The following is a 21,040-nucleotide window of genomic DNA, read 5'->3' on the forward strand; positions in this document are numbered from 1 at the left end:
CCCTGTACACATGCTTGATTCTCTTTCGGAGACATAGCAATCCATAGGTTTTAAGATACTTACTAGTCAGGTACATTCTTAGGCGTTTAATATGGGGTGTTGAGTCCATTTCGTTGAGCAAGGAGTAGCTCTTGTCTATTCCATATTTGGCTTAAGGAACTTTATCTGTGCTCATTTCAATCTCTGGTTTTATGCAGCACCCCAACTCACCTTTCCCCTTAAGCAAGCATAAGTTGCTTTTCTAAATTTGAGACCCTGTTCTGTTCTGTAATTCAGTTCCTGTGTAGCCAAGTTTACATTCCGTGTATTACTGATATCTTATGATGTTTCTTTTTCTGTGTGACTTATTTCAGTTAGAATCATCGTATCTGAATCCAGTCATTATGCTGCTACGGGCCTGATGACATAGATTTCATTGCTGAGTGATACTGCATTGTACGTAAGTACCACAACTTCTTTATCCATTTTTCACTTTCTGCGGTATTGAACTTGTACCGTAAACGAGGTTCTTGTAAACAGAGCCGTCCCAAACTTTGGGGTGGCTGTGTCTCTTTGATTTTAATTTCCCTAAGCTATAGGACCATAAGTGGAAGTGCCCTAGGCTCTGTTGCTTTGGTTTTTAGATGTTTCAGGAAACAAGATACACTTCTCCCAAGTGGCTGTTGGAAATTTACATCCCGCCCATCAGCATAACAAGGCTCCCAGTTCTCCATGGCCTGTCCTGCCTTTCTGGATTTTACACTTTTTTCAGATGGCCCTTTTGACCGGGGGGAAGTGAGTCTTCATTGTAGTGCAGATTTCCTTTGCAAGATTGCTTGGTTGGCCAAAAAGGGCGTATGCGTTTTTTCCTGAATATATTCAGGAAAAAACGCATACGCCCTTTTTGGCCAAGTGCATCATTGTGGACGTTCTGCCTCTTTTCCTATGCTTTCAATGCAATTCCAGTCTACCTCCTGAAATCGGTTTCCTGCAATTCTGCCCCGCTTTCAAGTCCTCTTGGCAGCCTTACTTCAGTATATTTTTGGACGATAGCTGTCATTTATAACTCTGCAGGTTTGTGAATTACAGTGCCCCTGAGCTCCTTTCTTCAACTCGCTTTCTTGTGAGCTGACCACAACACCGCAGGATGTCTTCAGGCCCTAATCTGGTTCCGGCACGGCACGCTGAACCTTTGGTTAATTCCTCTTCCTGGTGGGAAATGAGAGTTAAATTTGCCCGTTCAGACACCTCCAGCTCGTCTCTCATTGGTTCTCCCTATTCCTCTTCATCTTCCGCAGAAATTGCAAACTGGGCCAAACAGGAGGTTAAAGGCGCTGACTCTCCAAGTCGGGAGAGTTTTAGTAAAGCGTCTGGAATGTTGAACCCGAGTACCAGTGTACGAAAACTGAGGCATATTTGAACACGTCTCCCGATCACATGGTTGATCATACTCTAGGTTCCACATGCATGTTTTAGCTGAAGGAAGAATACCTTAAACCTGGGTACTTGAAACCCATGAATGGGTACAATGCAATATGACTTCAAAGGGTCTTCATTTGCTCACCGAACCTCTCCAATCCTATCACTGCTGCGTTTATGCCCCTGTACACATGCTTGATTCTCTTTTGGAGACATAGCAATCCATAGGTTTAAAATACTTACTAGTCAGGTACATTCTTAGGCGTTTAATATGCGGTGTTGAGTCCATTTCGTTGAGCAAGGAGTAGCTCTTGTCTATTCCATATTTGGCTTAAGGAACTTTATCTGTGCTCATTTCAATGTCTGGTTTTATGCAGCACCCCAACTCACCTTTCCCCTTAAGCAAGCATAAGTTGGTTTTCTAAATTTGAGACCCTGTTCTGTTTTGGAATTCAGGTCCTGTGTAGCCAAGTTTACATTCCGTGTATTAGTGATATCTTATGATGTTTCTTTTTCTGTGTGACTTATTTCAGTTAGAATCATCGTACCTGAATCCACTCATTATGCTGCTACGGGCCTGATGACATAGATTTCATTGCTGAGTGATACTGCATTGTACGTAAGTACCACAAGTTCTTTATCCATTTTTCACTTTCTGTGATATTGAACTTGTATGGTAAACGAGGTTCTTGTAAACAGGGGCGTCCCAAACTTTGGGGTGGCTGTGTCTTTTTGATTTTAATTTCCCTAAGCTATAGGACCATAAGTGGAAGTGCCCTAGGCTCTGTTGCTTTGTTTTTTAGATGTTTCAGGAAACACCATATACTTCTCCCGAGTGTCTGTTGGCAATTTACATCCCGCCCATCAGCATAACAAGGCTCCCAGTTCTCCATGGCCTGTCCTGCCTTTCTGGATTTTACACTTTTTTCAGATGGCCCTTTTGACCGGGGGGAAGTGAGACTTCATTGTAGTGCAGATTTCCTTTGCAAGCTTGCTTGGTTGGCCAAAAAGGGCGTATGCGTTTTTTCCTGAATATATTCAGGAAAAAACGCATACGCCCTTTTTGGCCAAGTGCATCATTGTGGACGTTCTGCCTCTTTTCCTATGCTTTCAATGCAATTCCAGTCTACCTCCTGAAATCGGTTTCCTGCAGTTCTGCCCCACTTTCAAGTCCTCTTGGCAGCCTTACTTCAGTATATTTTTGGACGATAGCTGTCATTTATAACTCTGCAGGTTTGTGAATTACAGTGCCCCTGAGCTCCTTTCTTCAACTCGCTTTCTTGTGTCCTGGCCGCAACACCGCAGGATGGCTTCAGGCCCTAATCTGGTTCCGGCACGGCACGCTGAGCCTTTGGTTAATTCCTCTTCCTGGTGGGAAATGAGAGTTAAATTTGCCCGTCCAGACACCTCCAGCTAGTCTCTCATTGGTTCTCGCTATTCCTGTTCATCTTCCGCAGAAATTGCAAACTGGGCCAAACAGGAGGTTAAAGGGACTGACTCTCCAAGTGGGGAGAGTGTTAGTAAAGCGTCTGGAATGTTGCACCCGAGTACCAGGGTACGAAAACTGATACATATTTGAACACGTCTCCCGATCACATGGTTGATCATACTCTAGGTTCCACATGCATGTTTTAGCTGAAGGAAGAATACCTTAAACCTGGGTAGTTGAAACCCGTGGAATGGGTACCATGCAATATGACTTCAAAGGGTCTTCATTTGCTCACCGAACCTCTCCAATCCTATCACTGCTGCGTTTATGCCCCTGTACACATGCTTGATTCTCTTTCGGAGACATAGCAATCCATAGGTTTTAAGATACTTACTAGTCAGGTACATTCTTAGGCGTTTAAGATGCGGTGTTGAGTCCATTTCGTTGAGCAAGGAGTAGCTCTTGTCTATTCCATATTTGGCTTAAGGAACTTTATCTGTGCTCATTTCGATCTCTGGTTTTATGCAGCACCCCAACTCACCTTTACCCTTAAGCAAGCATAAGTTGGTTTTCTAAATTTGAGACCCTGTTCTGTTCTGTAATTCAGTTCCTTTGTAGCCAAGTTTACATTCCGTGTATTACTGATATCTTATGATGTTTCTTTTTCTGTGTGACTTATTTCAGTTAGAATCATCATACTTGAATCCACTCATTGTGCTGCTAAGGGCCTGATGACATAGATTTCATTGCTGAGTGATATTGCTTTGTAAGTAAATACCACGACTTCTTTATCCATTTTTCACTTTCTGCGATGTTGAACTTGTATGGTAAACGAGGTTCTTGTAAACAGAGGCGTCCCAAACTTTGGGGTGGCTGTGTCTTTTTGATTTTAATTTCCCAAAGCTATAGGACCATAAGTGGAAGTGCCCTAGGCTCTGTTGCTTTGTTTTTTAGATGTATCTTGAAACACCATACACTTCTCCCGAGTGGCTGTTGGCAATTTACATCGTGCCCATCAGCATAACAAGGCTCCCAGTTCTCCATGGCCTGTCCTGCCTTTCTGGATTTTACACTTTTTTCAGATGGCCCTTTTGACCGGGGGGAAGTGAGACTTCATTGTAGTGCAGATTTCCTTTGCAAGCTTGCTTGGTTGGCCAAAAAGGGCGTATGCGTTTTTTCCTGAATATATTCAGGAAAAAACGCATACGCCCTTTTTGGCCAAGTGCATCATGGTGGACGTTCTGCCTCTTTTCCTGTGCTTTCAATGCAATTCCAGTCTACCTCCTGAAATCGGTTTCCTGCAATTCTGCCCCGCTTTCAAGTCCTCTTGGCAGCCTTACTTCAGTATATTTTTGGACGATAGCTGTCATTTATAACTCTGCAGGTTTGTGAATTACAGTGCCCCTGAGCTCCTTTCTTCAACTCGCTTTCTTGTGACCTGGCCACAACACCGCAGGATGGCTTCAGGCCCTAATCTGGTTCCGGCACGGCACGCTGAGCCTTTGGTTAATTCCTCTTCCTGGTGGGAAATGAGAGTTAAATTTGCCCGTCCAGACACCTCCAGCTAGTCTCTCATTGGTTCTCGCTATTCCTGTTCATCTTCCGCAGAAATTGCAAACTGGGCCAAACAGGAGGTTAAAGGGACTGACTCTCCAAGTCGGGAGAGTGTTAGTAAAGCGTCTGGAATGTTTCACCCGAGTACCAGGGTACGAAAACTGATACATATTTGAACACGTCTCCCGATCACATGGTTGATCATACTCTAGGTTCCACATGCATGTTTTAGCTGAAGGAAGAATCCCTGAAACCTGGAGAGTTGAGACCCGTGGAATGGGTACCATGCAATATGACTTCAAAGGGTCTTCATTTGCTCACCGAACCTCTCCAATCCTATCACTGCTGCGTTTATGCCCCTGTACACATGCTTGATTCTCTTTCGGAGACATAGCAATCCATAGGTTTTAAGATACTTACTAGTCAGGTACATTCTTAGGCGTTTAATATGGGGTGTTGAGTCCATTTCGTTGAGCAAGGAGTAGCTCTTGTCTATTCCATATTTGGCTTAAGGAACTTTATCTGTGCTCATTTCAATCTCTGGTTTTATGCAGCACCCCAACTCACCTTTCCCCTTAAGCAAGCATAAGTTGCTTTTCTAAATTTGAGACCCTGTTCTGTTCTGTAATTCAGTTCCTGTGTAGCCAAGTTTACATTCCGTGTATTACTGATATCTTATGATGTTTCTTTTTCTGTGTGACTTATTTCAGTTAGAATCATCGTATCTGAATCCAGTCATTATGCTGCTACGGGCCTGATGACATAGATTTCATTGCTGAGTGATACTGCATTCTACGTAAGTACCACAACTTCTTTATCCATTTTTCACTTTCTGCGGTATTGAACTTGTACCGTAAACGAGGTTCTTGTAAACAGAGCCGTCCCAAACTTTGGGGTGGCTGTATCTCTTTGATTTTAATTTCCCTAAGCTATAGGACCATAAGTGGAAGTGCCCTAGGCTCTGTTGCTTTGGTTTTTAGATGTTTTAGGAAACACCATACACTTCTCCCGAGTGTCTGTTGGCAATTTACATCCCGCCCATTAGCATAACAAGGCTCCCAGTTCTCCATGGCCTGTCCTGCCTTTCTGGATTTTACACTTTTTTCAGATGGCCCTTTTGACCGGGGGGAAGTGAGTCTTCATTGTAGTGCAGATTTCCTTTGCAAGATTGCTTGGTTGGCCAAAAAGGGCGTATGTGTTTTTTCCTGAATATATTCAGGAAAAAACGCATACGCCCTTTTTGGCCAAGTGCATCATTGTGGACGTTCTGCCTCTTTTCCTATGCTTTCAATGCAATTCCAGTCTACCTCCTGAAATCGGTTTCCTGCAATTCTACCCCGCTTTCAAGTCCTCTTGGCAGCCTTACTTCAGTATATTTTTGCACGATAGCTGTCATTTATAACTCTGCAGGTTTGTGAATTACAGTGCCCCTGAGCTCCTTTCTTCAACTCGCTTTCTTGTGAGCTGACCACAACACCGCAGGATGTCTTCAGGCCCTAATCTGGTTCCGGCACGGCACGCTGAACCTTTGGTTAATTCCTCTTCCTGGTGGGAAATGAGAGTTAAATTTGCCCGTTCAGACACCTCCAGCTCGTCTCTCATTGGTTCTCCCTATTCCTGTTCATCTTCCGCAGAAATTGCAAACTGGGCCAAACAGGAGGTTAAAGGCGCTGACTCTCCAAGTCGGGAGAGTTATAGTAAAGCGTCTGGAATGTTGCACCCGAGTACCAGGGTACGAAAACTGAGACATATTTGAACACGTCTCCCGATCACATGGTTGATCATACTCTAGGTTCCACATGCATGTTTTAGCTGAAGGAAGAATACCTTAAACCTGGGTACTTCAAACCCATGAATGGGTACCATGCAATATGACTTCAAAGGGTCTTCATTTGCTCACCGAACCTCTCCAATCCTATCACTGCTGCGTTTATGCCCCTGTACACACGCTTGATTCTCTTTTGGAGACAGAGCAATCCATAGGTTTTAAGATACTTACCAGTCAGGTACATTCTTAGGCGTTTAATATGGGGTGTTGAGTCCATTTCATTGAGCAAGGAGTAGCTCTTGTCTATTCCATATTTGGCTTAAGGAACTTTATCTGTGCTCATTTCAATCTCTGGTTTTATGCAGCACCCCAACTCCCCTTTCCCCTTAAGCAAGCATAAGTTGCTTTTCTAAATTTGAGACCGTGTTCTGTTTTGTAATTCAGTTCCTGTGTAGCCAAGTTTACATTCCGTGTATTAGTGATATCTTATGATGTTTCTTTTTCTGTGTGACTTATTTCAGTTAGAATCATCGTATCTGAATCCACTCATTATGCTGCTACGGGCCTGATGACATAGATTTCATTGCTGAGTGATACTGCATTGTACGTAAGTACCACAACTTCTTTATCCATTTTTCACTTTCTGCGATATTGAACTTGTACCGTAAACGAGGTTCTTGTAAACAGAGCCGTCCCAAACTTTAGGGTGGCTGTGTCTCTTTGATTTTAATTTCCCTAAGCTATAGGACCATAAGTGGAAGTGCCCTAGGCTCTGTTGCTTTGGTTTTTAGATGTTTCAGGAAACAACATACACTTCTCCCAAGTGGCTGTTGGCAATTTACATCCCGCCCATCAGCATAACAAGGCTCCCAGTTCTCCATGGCCTGTCCTGCCTTTCTGGATTTTACACTTTTTTCAGATGGCCCTTTTGACCGGGGGGAAGTGAGTCTTCATTGTAGTGCAGATTTCCTTTGCAAGATTGCTTGGTTGGCCAAAAAGGGCGTATGCGTTTTTTCCTGAATATATTCAGGAAAAAACGCATACGCCCTTTTTGGCCAAGTGCATCATTGTGGACGTTCTGCCTCTTTTCCTATGCTTTCAATGCAATTCCAGTCTACCTCCTGAAATCGGTTTCCTGCAATTCTGCCCCGCTTTCAAGTCCTCTTGGCAGCCTTACTTCAGTATATTTTTGGACGATAGCTGTCATTTATAACTCTGCAGGTTTGTGAATTACAGTGCCCCTGAGCTCCTTTCTTCAACTCGCTTTCTTGTGAGCTGACCACAACACCGCAGGATGTCTTCAGGCCCTAATCTGGTTCCGGCACGGCACGCTGAACCTTTGGTTAATTCCTCTTCCTGGTGGGAAATGAGAGTTAAATTTGCCCGTTCAGACACCTCCAGCTAGTCTCTCATTGGTTCTCCCTATTCCTCTTCATCTTCCGCAGAAATTGCAAACTGGGCCAAACAGGAGGTTAAAGGCGCTGACTCTCCAAGTCGGGAGAGTTATAGTAAAGCGTCTGGAATGTTGCACCCGAGTACCAGGGTACGAAAACTGAGACATATTTGAACACGTCTCCCGATCACATGGTTGATCATACTCTAGGTTCCACATGCATGTTTTAGCTGAAGGAAGAATACCTTAAACCTGGGTACTTCAAACCCATGAATGGGTACCATGCAATATGACTTCAAAGGGTCTTCATTTGCTCACCGAACCTCTCCAATCCTATCACTGCTGCGTTTATGCCCCTGTACACACGCTTGATTCTCTTTTGGAGACAGAGCAATCCATAGGTTTTAAGATACTTACCAGTCAGGTACATTCTTAGGCGTTTAATATGGGGTGTTGAGTCCATTTCATTGAGCAAGGAGTAGCTCTTGTCTATTCCATATTTGGCTTAAGGAACTTTATCTGTGCTCATTTCAATCTCTGGTTTTATGCAGCACCCCAACTCCCCTTTCCCCTTAAGCAAGCATAAGTTGCTTTTCTAAATTTGAGACCGTGTTCTGTTTTGTAATTCAGTTCCTGTGTAGCCAAGTTTACATTCCGTGTATTAGTGATATCTTATGATGTTTCTTTTTCTGTGTGACTTATTTCAGTTAGAATCATCGTATCTGAATCCACTCATTATGCTGCTACGGGCCTGATGAGATAGATTTCATTGCTGAGTGATACTGCATTGTACGTAAGTACCACAACTTCTTTATCCATTTTTCACTTTCTGCGATATTGAACTTGTACCGTAAACGAGGTTCTTGTAAACAGAGCCGTCCCAAACTTTAGGGTGGCTGTGTCTCTTTGATTTTAATTTCCCTAAGCTATAGGACCATAAGTGGAAGTGCCCTAGGCTCTGTTGCTTTGGTTTTTAGATGTTTCAGGAAACAACATACACTTCTCCCAAGTGGCTGTTGGCAATTTACATCCCGCCCATCAGCATAACAAGGCTCCCAGTTCTCCATGGCCTGTCCTGCCTTTCTGGATTTTACACTTTTTTCAGATGGCCCTTTTGACCGGGGAGAAGTGAGTCTTCATTGTAGTGCAGATTTCCTTTGCAAGATTGCTTGGTTGGCCAAAAAGGGCGTATGCGTTTTTTCCTGAATATATTCAGGAAAAAACGCATACGCCCTTTTTGGCCAAGTGCATCATTGTGGACGTTCTGCCTCTTTTCCTATGCTTTCAATGCAATTCCAGTCTACCTCCTGAAATCGGTTTCCTGCAATTCTGCCCCGCTTTCAAGTCCTCTTGGCAGCCTTACTTCAGTATATTTTTGGACGATAGCTGTCATTTATAACTCTGCAGGTTTGTGAATTACAGTGCCCCTGAGCTCCTTTCTTCAACTCGCTTTCTTGTGAGCTGGCCGAAACACCACAGGATGTCTTCAGGCCCTAATCTGGGTCCGGCACGGCACGCTGAACCTTTGGTTAATTCCTCTTCCTGGTGGGAAATGAGAGTTAAATTTGCCCGTTCAGACACCTCCAGCTCGTCTCTCATTGGTTCTCCCTATTCCTGTTCATCTTCCGCAGAAATTGCAAACTGGGCCAAACAGGAGGTTAAAGGCGCTGACTCTCCAAGTCGGGAGAGTTTTAGTAAAGCGTCTGGAATGTTGAACCCGAGTACCAGGGTACGAAAACTGAGACATATTTGAACACGTCTCCCGATCACATGGTTGATCATACTCTAGGTTCCACATGCATGTTTTAGCTGAAGGAAGAATACCTTAAACCTGGGTACTTGAAACCCATGGAATGGGTACCATGCAATATGACTTCAAAGGGTCTTCATTTGCTCACCGAACCTCTCCAATCCTATCACTGCTGCGTTTATGCCCCTGTACACATGCTTGATTCTCTTTTGGAGACATAGCAATCCATAGGTTTAAAATACTTACTAGTCAGGTTCATTCTTAGGCGTTTAATATGCGGTGTTGAGTCCATTTCGTTGAGCAAGGAGTAGCTCTTGTCTATTCCATATTTGGCTTAAGGAACTTTATCTGTGCTCATTTCAATGTCTGGTTTTATGCAGCACCCCAACTCACCTTTCCCCTTAAGCAAGCATAAGTTGCTTTTCTAAATTTGAGACCCTGTTCTGTTTTGGAATTCAGTTCCTGTGTAGCCAAGTTTACATTCCGTGTATTAGTGATATCTTATGATGTTTCTTTTTCTGTGTGACTTATTTCAGTTAGAATCATCGTACCTGAATCCACTCATTATGCTGCTACGGGCCTGATGACATAGATTTCATTGCTGAGTGATACTGCATTGTACGTAAGTACCACAAGTTCTTTATCCATTTTTCACTTTCTGCGATATTGAACTTGTACCGTAAACGAGGTTCTTGTAAACAGAGCCGTCCCAAACTTTGGGGTGGCTGTGTCTTTTTGATTTTAATTTCCCTAAGCTATAGGACCATAAGTGGAAGTGCCCTAGGCTCTGTTGCTTTGTTTTTTAGATGTTTCAGGAAACACCATACACTTCTCCCGAGTGTCTGTTGGCAATTTACATCCCGCCCATCAGCATAACAAGGCTCCCAGTTCTCCATGGCCTGTCCTGCCTTTCTGGATTTTACACTTTTTTCAGATGGCCCTTTTGACCGGGGGGAAGTGAGACTTCATTGTAGTGCAGATTTCCTTTGCAAGCTTGCTTGGTTGGCCAAAAAGGGCGTATGCGTTTTTTCCTGAATATATTCAGGAAAAAACGCATACGCCCTTTTTGGCCAAGTGCATCATTGTGGACGTTCTGCCTCTTTTCCTATGCTTTCAATGCAATTCCAGTCTACCTCCTGAAATCGGTTTCCTGCAATTCTGCCCCACTTTCAAGTCCTCTTGGCAGCCTTACTTCAGTATATTTTTGGACGATAGCTGTCATTTATAACTCTGCAGGTTTGTGAATTACAGTGCCCCTGAGCTCCTTTCTTCAACTCGCTTTCTTGTGACCTGGCCGCAACACCGCAGGATGGCTTCAGGCCCTAATCTGGTTCCGGCACGGCACGCTGAGCCTTTGGTTAATTCCTCTTCCTGGTGGGAAATGAGAGTTAAATTTGCCCGTCCAGACACCTCCAGCTAGTCTCTCATTGGTTCTCCCTATTCCTGTTCATCTTCCGCAGAAATTGCAAACTGGGCCAAACAGGAGGTTAAAGGGACTGACTCTCCAAGTGGGGAGCGTGTTAGTAAAGCGTCTGGAATGTTGCACCCGAGTACCAGGGTACGAAAACTGATACATATTTGAACACGTCTCCCGATCACATGGTTGATCATACTCTAGGTTCCACATGCATGTTTTAGCTGAAGGAAGAATACCTTAAACCTGGGTAGTTGAAACCCGTGGAATGGGTACCATGCAATATGACTTCAAAGGGTCTCCATTTGCTCACCGAACCTCTCCAATCCTATCACTGCTGCGTTTATGCCCCTGTACACATGCTTGATTCTCTTAAGGAGACATAGCAATCCATAGGTTTTAAGATACTTACTAGTCAGGTACATTCTTAGGCGTTTAAGATGCGGTGTTGAGTCCATTTCGTTGAGCAAGGAGTAGCTCTTGTCTATTCCATATTTGGCTTAAGGAACTTTATCTGTGCTCATTTCAATGTCTGGTTTTATGCAGCACCCCAACTCACCTTTCCCCTTAAGCAAGCATAAGTTGGTTTTCTAAATTTGAGACCCTGTTCTGTTTTGGAATTCAGGTCCTGTGTAGCCAAGTTTACATTCCGTGTATTAGTGATATCTTATGAGGTTTCTTTTTCTGTGTGACTTATTTCAGTTAGAATCATCGTACCTGAATCCACTCATTATGCTGCTACGGGCCTGATGACATAAATTTCATTGCTGAGTGATACTGCATTGTACGTAAGTACCACAAGTTCTTTATCCATTTTTCACTTTCTGTGATATTGAACTTGTATGGTAAACGAGGTTCTTGTAAACAGAGGCGTCCCAAACTTTGGGGTGGCTGTGTCTTTTTGATTTTAATTTCCCTAAGCTATAGGACCATAAGTGGAAGTGCCCTAGGCTCTGTTGCTTTGTTTTTTAGATGTTTCAGGAAACACCATACACTTCTCCCGAGTGTCTGTTGGCAATTTACATCCCGCCCATCAGCATAACAAGGCTCCCAGTTCTCCATGGCCTGTCCTGCCTTTCTGGATTTTACACTTTTTTCAGATGGCCCTTTTGACCGGGGGGAAGTGAGACTTCATTGTAGTGCAGATTTCCTTTGCAAGCTTGCTTGGTTGGCCAAAAAGGGCGTATGCGTTTTTTCCTGAATATATTCAGGAAAAAACGCATACGCCCTTTTTGGCCAAGTGCATCATTGTGGACGTTCTGCCTCTTTTCCTATGCTTTCAATGCAATTCCAGTCTACCTCCTGAAATCGGTTTCCTGCAATTCTGCCCCACTTTCAAGTCCTCTTGGCAGCCTTACTTCAGTATATTTTTGGACGATAGCTGTCATTTATAACTCTGCAGGTTTGTGAATTACAGTGCCCCTGAGCTCCTTTCTTCAACTCGCTTTCTTGTGACCTGGCCGCAACACCACAGGATGGCTTCAGGTCATAATCTGGTTCTGGCACGGCACGCTGAGCCTTTGGTTAATTCCTCTTCCTGGTGGGAAATGAGAGTTAAATTTGCCCGTCCAGACACCTGCAGCTAGTCTCTCATTGGTTCTCGCTATTCCTGTTCATCTTCCGCAGAAATTGCAAACTGGGCCAAACAGGAGGTTAAAGGCGCTGACTCTCCAAGTGGGGAGAGTGTTAGTAAAGCGTCTGGAATGTTGCACCCGAGTACCAGGGGAGGAAAACTGAGACATATTTGAACACGTCTCCCGGTCACATGGTTGATCATACTCTGGGTTCCACATGCATGTTTTAGCTGAAGGAAGAATACCTTAAACCTGGGTAGTTGAGACCCGTGGAATGGGTACCATGCAATATGACTTCAAAGGGTCTTCATTTGCTCACCGAACCTCTCCAATCCTATCACTGCTGCGTTTATGCCCCTGTACACATGCTTGATTCTCTTTCGGAGACATAGCAATCCATAGGTTTTAAGATACTTACTAGTCAGGTACATTCTTAGGCGTTTAAGATGCGGTGTTGAGTCCATTTCGTTGAGCAAGGAGTAGCTCTTGTCTATTCCATATTTGGCTTAAGGAACTTTATCTGTGCTCATTTCGATCTCTGGTTTTATGCAGCACCCCAACTCACCTTTCCCCTTAAGCAAGCATAAGTTGGTTTTCTAAATTTGAGACCCTGTTCTGTTCTGTAATTCAGTTCCTTTGTAGCCAAGTTTACATTCCGTGTATTACTGATATCTTATGATGTTTCTTTTTCTGTGTGACTTATTTCAGTTAGAATCATCGTATCTGAATCCAGTCATTATGCTGCTACGGGCCTGATGACATAGATTTCATTGCTGAGTGATACTGCATTCTACGTAAGTACCACAACTTCTTTATCCATTTTTCACTTTCTGCGGTATTGAACTTGTACCGTAAACGAGGTTCTTGTAAACAGAGCCGTCCCAAACTTTGGGGTGGCTGTGTCTCTTTGATTTTAATTTCCCTAAGCTATAGGACCATAAGTGGAAGTGCCCTAGGCTCTGTTGCTTTGGTTTTTAGATGTTTCAGGAAACACCATACACTTCTCCCGAGTGTCTGTTGGCAATTTACATCCCGCCCATCAGCATAACAAGGCTCCCAGTTCTCCATGGCCTGTCCTGCCTTTCTGGATTTTACACTTTTTTCAGATGGCCCTTTTGACCGGGGGGAAGTGAGTCTTCATTGTAGTGCAGATTTCCTTTGCAAGATTGCTTGGTTGGCCAAAAAGGGCGTATGCGTTTTTTCCTGAATATATTCAGGAAAAAACGCATACGCCCTTTTTGGCCAAGTGCATCATTGTGGACGTTCTGCCTCTTTTCCTATGCTTTCAATGCAATTCCAGTCTACCTCCTGAAATCGGTTTCCTGCAATTCTGCCCCGCTTTCAAGTCCTCTTGGCAGCCTTACTTCAGTATATTTTTGGACGATAGCTGTCATTTATAACTCTGCAGGTTTGTGAATTACAGTGCCCCTGAGCTCCTTTCTTCAACTCGCTTTCTTGTGAGCTGACCACAACACCGCAGGATGTCTTCAGGCCCTAATCTGGTTCCGGCACGGCACGCTGAACCTTTGGTTAATTCCTCTTCCTGGTGGGAAATGAGAGTTAAATTTGCCCGTTCAGACACCTCCAGCTCGTCTCTCATTGGTTCTCCCTATTCCTGTTCATCTTCCGCAGAAATTGCAAACTGGGCCAAACAGGAGGTTAAAGGCGCTGACTGTCCAAGTCGGGAGAGTTATAGTAAAGCGTCTGGAATGTTGCACCCGAGTACCAGGGTACGAAAACTGAGACATATTTGAACACGTCTCCCGATCACATGGTTGATCATACTCTAGGTTCCACATGCATGTTTTAGCTGAAGGAAGAATACCTTAAACCTGGGTACTTCAAACCCATGAATGGGTACCATGCAATATGACTTCAAAGGGTCTTCATTTGCTCACCGAACCTCTCCAATCCTATCACTGCTGCGTTTATGCCCCTGTACACACGCTTGATTCTCTTTTGGAGACAGAGCAATCCATAGGTTTTAAGATACTTACCAGTCAGGTACATTCTTAGGCGTTTAATATGGGGTGTTGAGTCCATTTCATTGAGCAAGGAGTAGCTCTTGTCTATTCCATATTTGGCTTAAGGAACTTTATCTGTGCTCATTTCAATCTCTGGTTTTATGCAGCACCCCAACTCCCCTTTCCCCTTAAGCAAGCATAAGTTGCTTTTCTAAATTTGAGACCGTGTTCTGTTTTGTAATTCAGTTCCTGTGTAGCCAAGTTTACATTCCGTGTATTAGTGATATCTTATGATGTTTCTTTTTCTGTGTGACTTATTTCAGTTAGAATCATCGTATCTGAATCCACTCATTATGCTGCTACGGGCCTGATGACATAGATTTCATTGCTGAGTGATACTGCATTGTACGTAAGTACCACAACTTCTTTATCCATTTTTCACTTTCTGCGATATTGAACTTGTACCGTAAACGAGGTTCTTGTAAACAGAGCCGTCCCAAACTTTAGGGTGGCTGTGTCTCTTTGATTTTAATTTCCCTAAGCTATAGGACCATAAGTGGAAGTGCCCTAGGCTCTGTTGCTTTGGTTTTTAGATGTTTCAGGAAACAACATACACTTCTCCCAAGTGGCTGTTGGCAATTTACATCCCGCCCATCAGCATAACAAGGCTCCCAGTTCTCCATGGCCTGTCCTGCCTTTCTGGATTTTACACTTTTTTCAGATGGCCCTTTTGACCGGGGGGAAGTGAGTCTTCATTGTAGTGCAGATTTCCTTTGCAAGCTTGCTTGGTTGGCCAAAAAGGGCGTATGCGTTTTTTCCTGAATATATTCAGGAAAAAACGCATACGCCCTTTTTGGCCAAGTGCATCATTGTGGACGTTCTGCCTCTTTTCCTATGCTTTCAATGCAATTCCAGTCTACCTCCTGAAATCGGTTTCCTGCAATTCTGCCCCGCTTTCAAGTCCTCTTGGCAGCCTTACTTCAGTATATTTTTGGACGATAGCTGTCATTTATAACTCTGCAGGTTTGTGAATTACAGTGCCCCTGAGCTCCTTTCTTCAACTCGCTTTCTTGTGAGCTGGCCGAAACACCACAGGATGTCTTCAGGCCCTAATCTGGGTCCGGCACGGCACGCTGATCCTTTGGTTAATTCCTCTTCCTGGTGGGAAATGAGAGTTAAATTTGCCCGTTCAGACACCTCCAGCTCGTCTCTCATTGGTTCTCCCTATTCCTGTTCATCTTCCGCAGAAATTGCAAACTGGGCCAAACAGGAGGTTAAAGGCGCTGACTCTCCAAGTCGGGAGAGTTTTAGTAAAGCGTCTGGAATGTTGAACCCGAGTACCAGGGTACGAAAACTGAGACATATTTGAACACGTCTCCCGATCACATGGTTGATCATACTCTAGGTTCCACATGCATGTTTTAGCTGAAGGAAGAATACCTTAAACCTGGGTACTTGAAACCCATGGAATGGGTACCATGCAATATGACTTCAAAGGGTCTTCATTTGCTCACCGAACCTCTCCAATCCTATCATTGCTGCGTTTATGCCCCTGTACACATGCTTGATTCTCTTTTGGAGACATAGCAATCCATAGGTTTAAAATACTTACTAGTCAGGTACATTCTTAGGCGTTTAATATGCGGTGTTGAGTCCATTTCGTTGAGCAAGGAGTAGCTCTTGTCCATTCCATATTTGGCTTAAGAACTTTATCTGTGCTCATTTCAATGTCTGGTTTTATGCAGCACCCCAACTCACCTTTCCCCTTAAGCAAGCATAAGTTGCTTTTCTAAATTTGAGACCCTGTTCTGTTTTGGAATTCAGTTCCTGTGTAGCCAATTTTACATTCCGTGTATTACTGATATCTTATGATGTTTCTTTTTCTGTGTGACTTATTTCAGTTAGAATCATCATACCTGAATCCACTCATTGTGCTGCTAAGGGCCTGATGACATAGATTTCATTGCTGAGTGATATTGCTTTGTAAGTAAATACCACAACTTCTTTATGCATTTTTCACTTTCTGCGATGTTGAACTTGTACTGTAAACGAGGTTCTTGTAAACAGAGGCGTCCCAAACTTTGGGGTGGCTGTGTCTTTTTGATTTTAATTTCCCTAAGCTATAGGACCATAAGTGGAAGTGCCCTAGGCTCTGTTGCTTTGTTTTTTAGATGTTTCAGGAAACACCATACACTTCTCCCGAGTGTCTGTTGGCAATATACATCCCGCCCATCAGTATAACAAGGCTCCCAGTTCTCCATGGCCTGTCCTGCCTTTCTGGATTTTACACGTTTTTCAGATGGCCCTTTTACCGGGAGGAAGTGAGACTTCATTGTAGTGCAGATTTCCTTTGCAAGTTTGCTTGGTTGGCCAAAAAGCGCGTATGCGTTTTCTTCCTGAATATATTCAGGAAAAAACGCATACGCCCTTTTTGGCCAAGTGCATCATTGTGGACGTTCTGCCTCTTTTCCTATGCTTTCAATGCAATTCCAGTCTACCTCCTGAAATCGGTTTCCTGCAATTCTGCCCCGCTTTCAAGTCCTCTTGGCAGCCTTACTTCAGTATATTTTTGGACGATAGCTGTCATTTATAACTCTGCAGGTTTGTGAATTACAGTGCCCCTGAGCTCCTTTCTTCAATTCGTTTTCTTGTGACCTGGCCAAACACCGCAGGATGGCTTCAGGCCCTAATCCGGTTCCGCCACGGCACAGTGAGCCTTTGGTTAATTCCTCTTCCTGGTGGGAAATGAGAGTTAAATTTGCCCGTCCAGACACCTCCAGCTAGTCTCTCATTGGTTCTCGCTATTCCTGTTCATCTTCCGCAGAAATTGCAAACTGGGCCAAACAGGAGGTTAAAGGGACTGACTCTCCAAGTCGGGAGAGTGTTAGTAAAGCGTCTGGAATGTTGCACCCGAGTACCAGGGTACGAAAACTGATACATATTTGAACACGTCTCCCGATCACATGGTTGATCATACTCTAGGTTCCACATGCATGTTTTAGCTGAAGGAAGAATCCCTGAAACCTGGAGAGTTGAGACCCGTGGAATGGGTACCATGCAATATGACTTCAAGGGGTCTTCATTTGCTCACCGAACCTCTCCAATCCTATCACTGCTGCGTTTATGCCCCTGTACACATGCTTGATTCTCTTTCGGAGACATAGCAATCCATAGGTTTAAAGATACTTACTAGTCAGGTACATTCTTAGGCGTTTAATATGGGGTGTTGAGTCCATTTCGTTGAGCAAGGAGTAGCTCTTGTCTATTCCATATTTGGCTTAAGGAACTTTATCTGTGCTCATTTCAATCTCTGGTTTTATGCAGCACCCCAACTCACCTTTCCCCTTAAGCAAGCATAAGTTGCTTTTCTAAATTTGAGACCCTGTTCTGTTCTGTAATTCAGTTCCTGTGTAGCCAAGTTTACATTCCGTGTATTACTGATATCTTATGATGTTTCTTTTTCTGTGTGACTTATTTCAGTTAGAATCATCATACCTGAATCCACTCATTGTGCTGCTAAGGGCCTGATGACATAGATTTCATTGCTGAGTGATATTGCATTGTACGTAAGTACCACAACTTCTTTATCCATTTTTCGCTCTTTGCGATATTGAACTTGTACCGTAAACGAGGTTCTTGTAAACAGAGCCGTCCCAAACTTTGGGGTGGCTGTGTCTTTTTGATTTTAATTTCCCTAAGCTATATGACCATAAGTGGAAATGCCCTGGCTCTGTTGCTTTGTTTTTTAGATGTTTCAGGAAACACCATACACTTCTCCCGAGTGGCTGTTGGCAATTTACATCTCGCCCATCAGCATAACAAGGCTCCCAGTTCTCCATGGCCTGTCCTGCCTTTCTGGATTTTACACTTTTTTCAGATGGCCCTTTTGACCGAGGGGAAGTGAGACTTCATTGTAGTGCAGATTTCCTTTGCAAGCTTGCTTGGTTGGCCAAAACGGGCGTATGCGTTTTTTCCTGAATATATTCAGGAAAAAACGCATACGCCCATTTTGGCCAAGTGCATCATTGTGGACGTTCTGCCTCTTTTCCTATGCTTTCAATGCAATTCCAGTCTACCTCCTGAAATTGGTTTTGTGCAATTCTGCCCCGCTTTCAAGTCCTCTTGGCAGCCTTACTTCAGTATATTTTTGGACGATAGCTGTCATTTATAACTCTGCAGGTTTGTGAATTACAGTGTCCTTGAGCTCCTTTCTTCAACTCGCTTTCTTGTGAGCTGGCCGTAACAACGCATGATTTCTTCAGGCCCTACTCTGGTTCTGGAACGGCACGCTGAGCCTTTGGTTAATTTCTCTTTCTGGTGGGAAATGAGAGTTAAATTTGCCCGTCCAGACCCCTCCAGCTAGTCTCTCATTGGTTCTCTCTATTCCTGTTCATCTTCCGCAGAAATTGCAAACTGGGCCAAACAGGAGGTTAAAGGCACTGACTCTCCAAGTCGGGAGAGTGTTAGTAAAGCGTCTGGAATGTTGCACCCGAGTACCAGGGGACGAAAACTGAGATATATTTGAACACGTCTCCCGATCACACGGTGGATCATACTCTGGGTTCCACATGCATGTTTTAGCTGAAGGAAGAATCCCTGAAACCTGGAGAGTTGAGAACCGTGGAATGGGTACCATGCAATATCACTTCAAAAGGTCTTCATTTGCTCACCGAACCTCTCCAATCCTATCACTGCTGCGTTTATGCCCCTGTACACACGCTGATTCTCTTTTGGAGACATAGCAATCCATAGGTTTTAAGATACTTACTAGTCAGGTACATTCTTAGGCGTTTAATATGGGGTGTTGAGTCCATTTCGTTGAGCAAGGAGTAGCTCTTGTCTATTCCATATTTGGCTTAAGGAACTTTATCTGTGCTCATTTCAATCTCTGGTTTTATGCAGCACCCCAACTCACCTTTCCCCTTAAGCAAGCATAAGTTGGTTTTCTAAATTTGAGACCCTGTGCTGTTTTGTAATTCAGTTCCTGTGTAGCCAAGTTTACATTCCGTGTATTAGTGATATCTTATGATGTTTCTTTTTCTGTGTGACTTATTTCAGTGAGAATCATCATACCTGAATCCACTCATTATGCTGCTACGGGCCTGATGACATAGATTTCATTGCTGAGTGATATTGCTTTGTACGTAAGTACCACAACTTCTTTATCCATTTTTCGCTCTTTGCGATATTGAACTTGTACCGTAAACGAGGTTCTTGTAAACAGAGCCGTCCCAAACTTTGGGGTGGCTGTGTCTTTTTGATTTTAATTTCCCAAAGCTATAGGACCATAAGTGGATGTGACCTAGGCTCTGTTGCTTTTTGATTTTGATGTTTCGGGAAACACCATACACTTCTCCCCAGTGGCTGTTGGCAATTTACATCCCGCCCATCAGCATAACAAGGCTCCCAGTTCTCCATGGCCTGTCCTGCCTTTCTGGATTTTACACTTTTTTCAGATGGCCCTTTTGACCGGGGGGAAGTGAGACTTCATTGTAGTGCAGATTTCCTTTGCAAGCTTGCTTGGTTGGCCAAAACGGGCGTATGCGTTTTTTCCTGAATATATTCAGGAAAAAACGCATACGCCCTTTTTGGCCAAGTGCATCATTGTGGACGTTCTGCCTCTTTTCCTATGCTTTCAATGCAATTCCAGTCTACCTCCTGAAATCGGTTTACTGCAATTCTGCCCCGCTTTCAAGTCCTCTTGGCTGCCTTACTTCAGTAGACTTTTGGACGATAGCTGTCATTTATAACTCTGCAGGTTTGTGAATTACAGTGCCCTTGAGCTCCTTTCTTCAACTCTCTTTCTTGTGAGCTGGCCGCAACACAGCAAGATTTCTTCAGGCCGTAATCTGGTTCCGGCACGGCACGCTGAGCCTTTGGTTAATTTCTCTTCCTGGTGGGAAATGAGAGTTAAATTTGCCCGTCCAGACACCTCCAGCTAGTCTCTCATTGGTTCTCCCTATTCCTGTTCATCTTCCGCAGAAATTGCAAACTGGGCCAAACAGGAGGTTAAAGGCACTGACTCTCCAAGTCGGGAGAGTGTTAGTAAAGCGTCTGAAATGTTGCACCCGAGTACCAGGGGACGAAAACTGGGACATATTTGAACACGTCTCCCGATCACACGGTGGATCATACTCTGGGTTCCACATGCATGTTTTAGCTGAAGGAAGAATCCCTGAAACCTGGAGAGTTGAGACCCGTGGAATGGGTACCATGCAATATGACTTCAAAGGGTCTTCATTTGCTCACCGAACCTCTCCAATCCTATCACTGCTTCATTTATGATCCTGTACACACGCTTGATTCTCTTTTGGAGACATAGCAATCCATAGGTTTTCAGATACTTACTAGTCAGGTACATTCTTACGCGTTTAATATGGGGTGTTGAGTCCTTTTCGTTGAGCAAGGAGTAGCTCTTGTCTATTCCATATTTGGCTTAAGGAACTTTATCTGTGCTCATTTCAATCTCTGGTTTTATGCAGCACCCCAACTCACCTTTCCCCTTAAGCAAGCATAAGTTGGTTTTCTAAATTTGAGACCCTGTTCTGTTTTGTAATTCAGTTCCTGGGTAGCCAAGTTTACATTCCGTGTATTAGTGATATCTTATGATGTTTCTTTTTCTGTGTGACTTATTTCAGTTAGAATCATCATACCTGAATCCACTCATTATGCTGCTACGGGCCTGATGACATAGATTTCATTGCTGAGTGATATTGCATTGTACGTAAGTACCACAACTTCTTTATCCATTTTTCGCTCTTTGCGATATTGAACTTGTACCGTAAACGAGGTTCTT

At 43.8% G+C, this 21,040-nt stretch overlaps 1 long non-coding RNA gene across 1 annotated transcript in view; it reads left to right on the forward strand.

Annotated features, from left to right (window-relative positions):
• The window catches only part of LOC137212312 (uncharacterized), a 120,475-nt gene extending 101,088 nt beyond the window's left edge, over positions 1-19,387 (forward strand). The window contains exon 4 of the long non-coding RNA XR_010937444.1: positions 19,303-19,387. This is a non-coding gene — a long non-coding RNA (uncharacterized lncRNA). The remainder of the gene's footprint in view (positions 1-19,302) is intronic.
• The last annotated feature ends 1,653 nt before the right edge of the window (positions 19,388-21,040 follow it).

The sequence above is a fragment of the Pseudorca crassidens genome, chromosome 2 (assembly GCF_039906515.1).
Source record: "Pseudorca crassidens isolate mPseCra1 chromosome 2, mPseCra1.hap1, whole genome shotgun sequence".
Taxonomy (NCBI): domain Eukaryota; kingdom Metazoa; phylum Chordata; class Mammalia; order Artiodactyla; family Delphinidae; genus Pseudorca; species Pseudorca crassidens.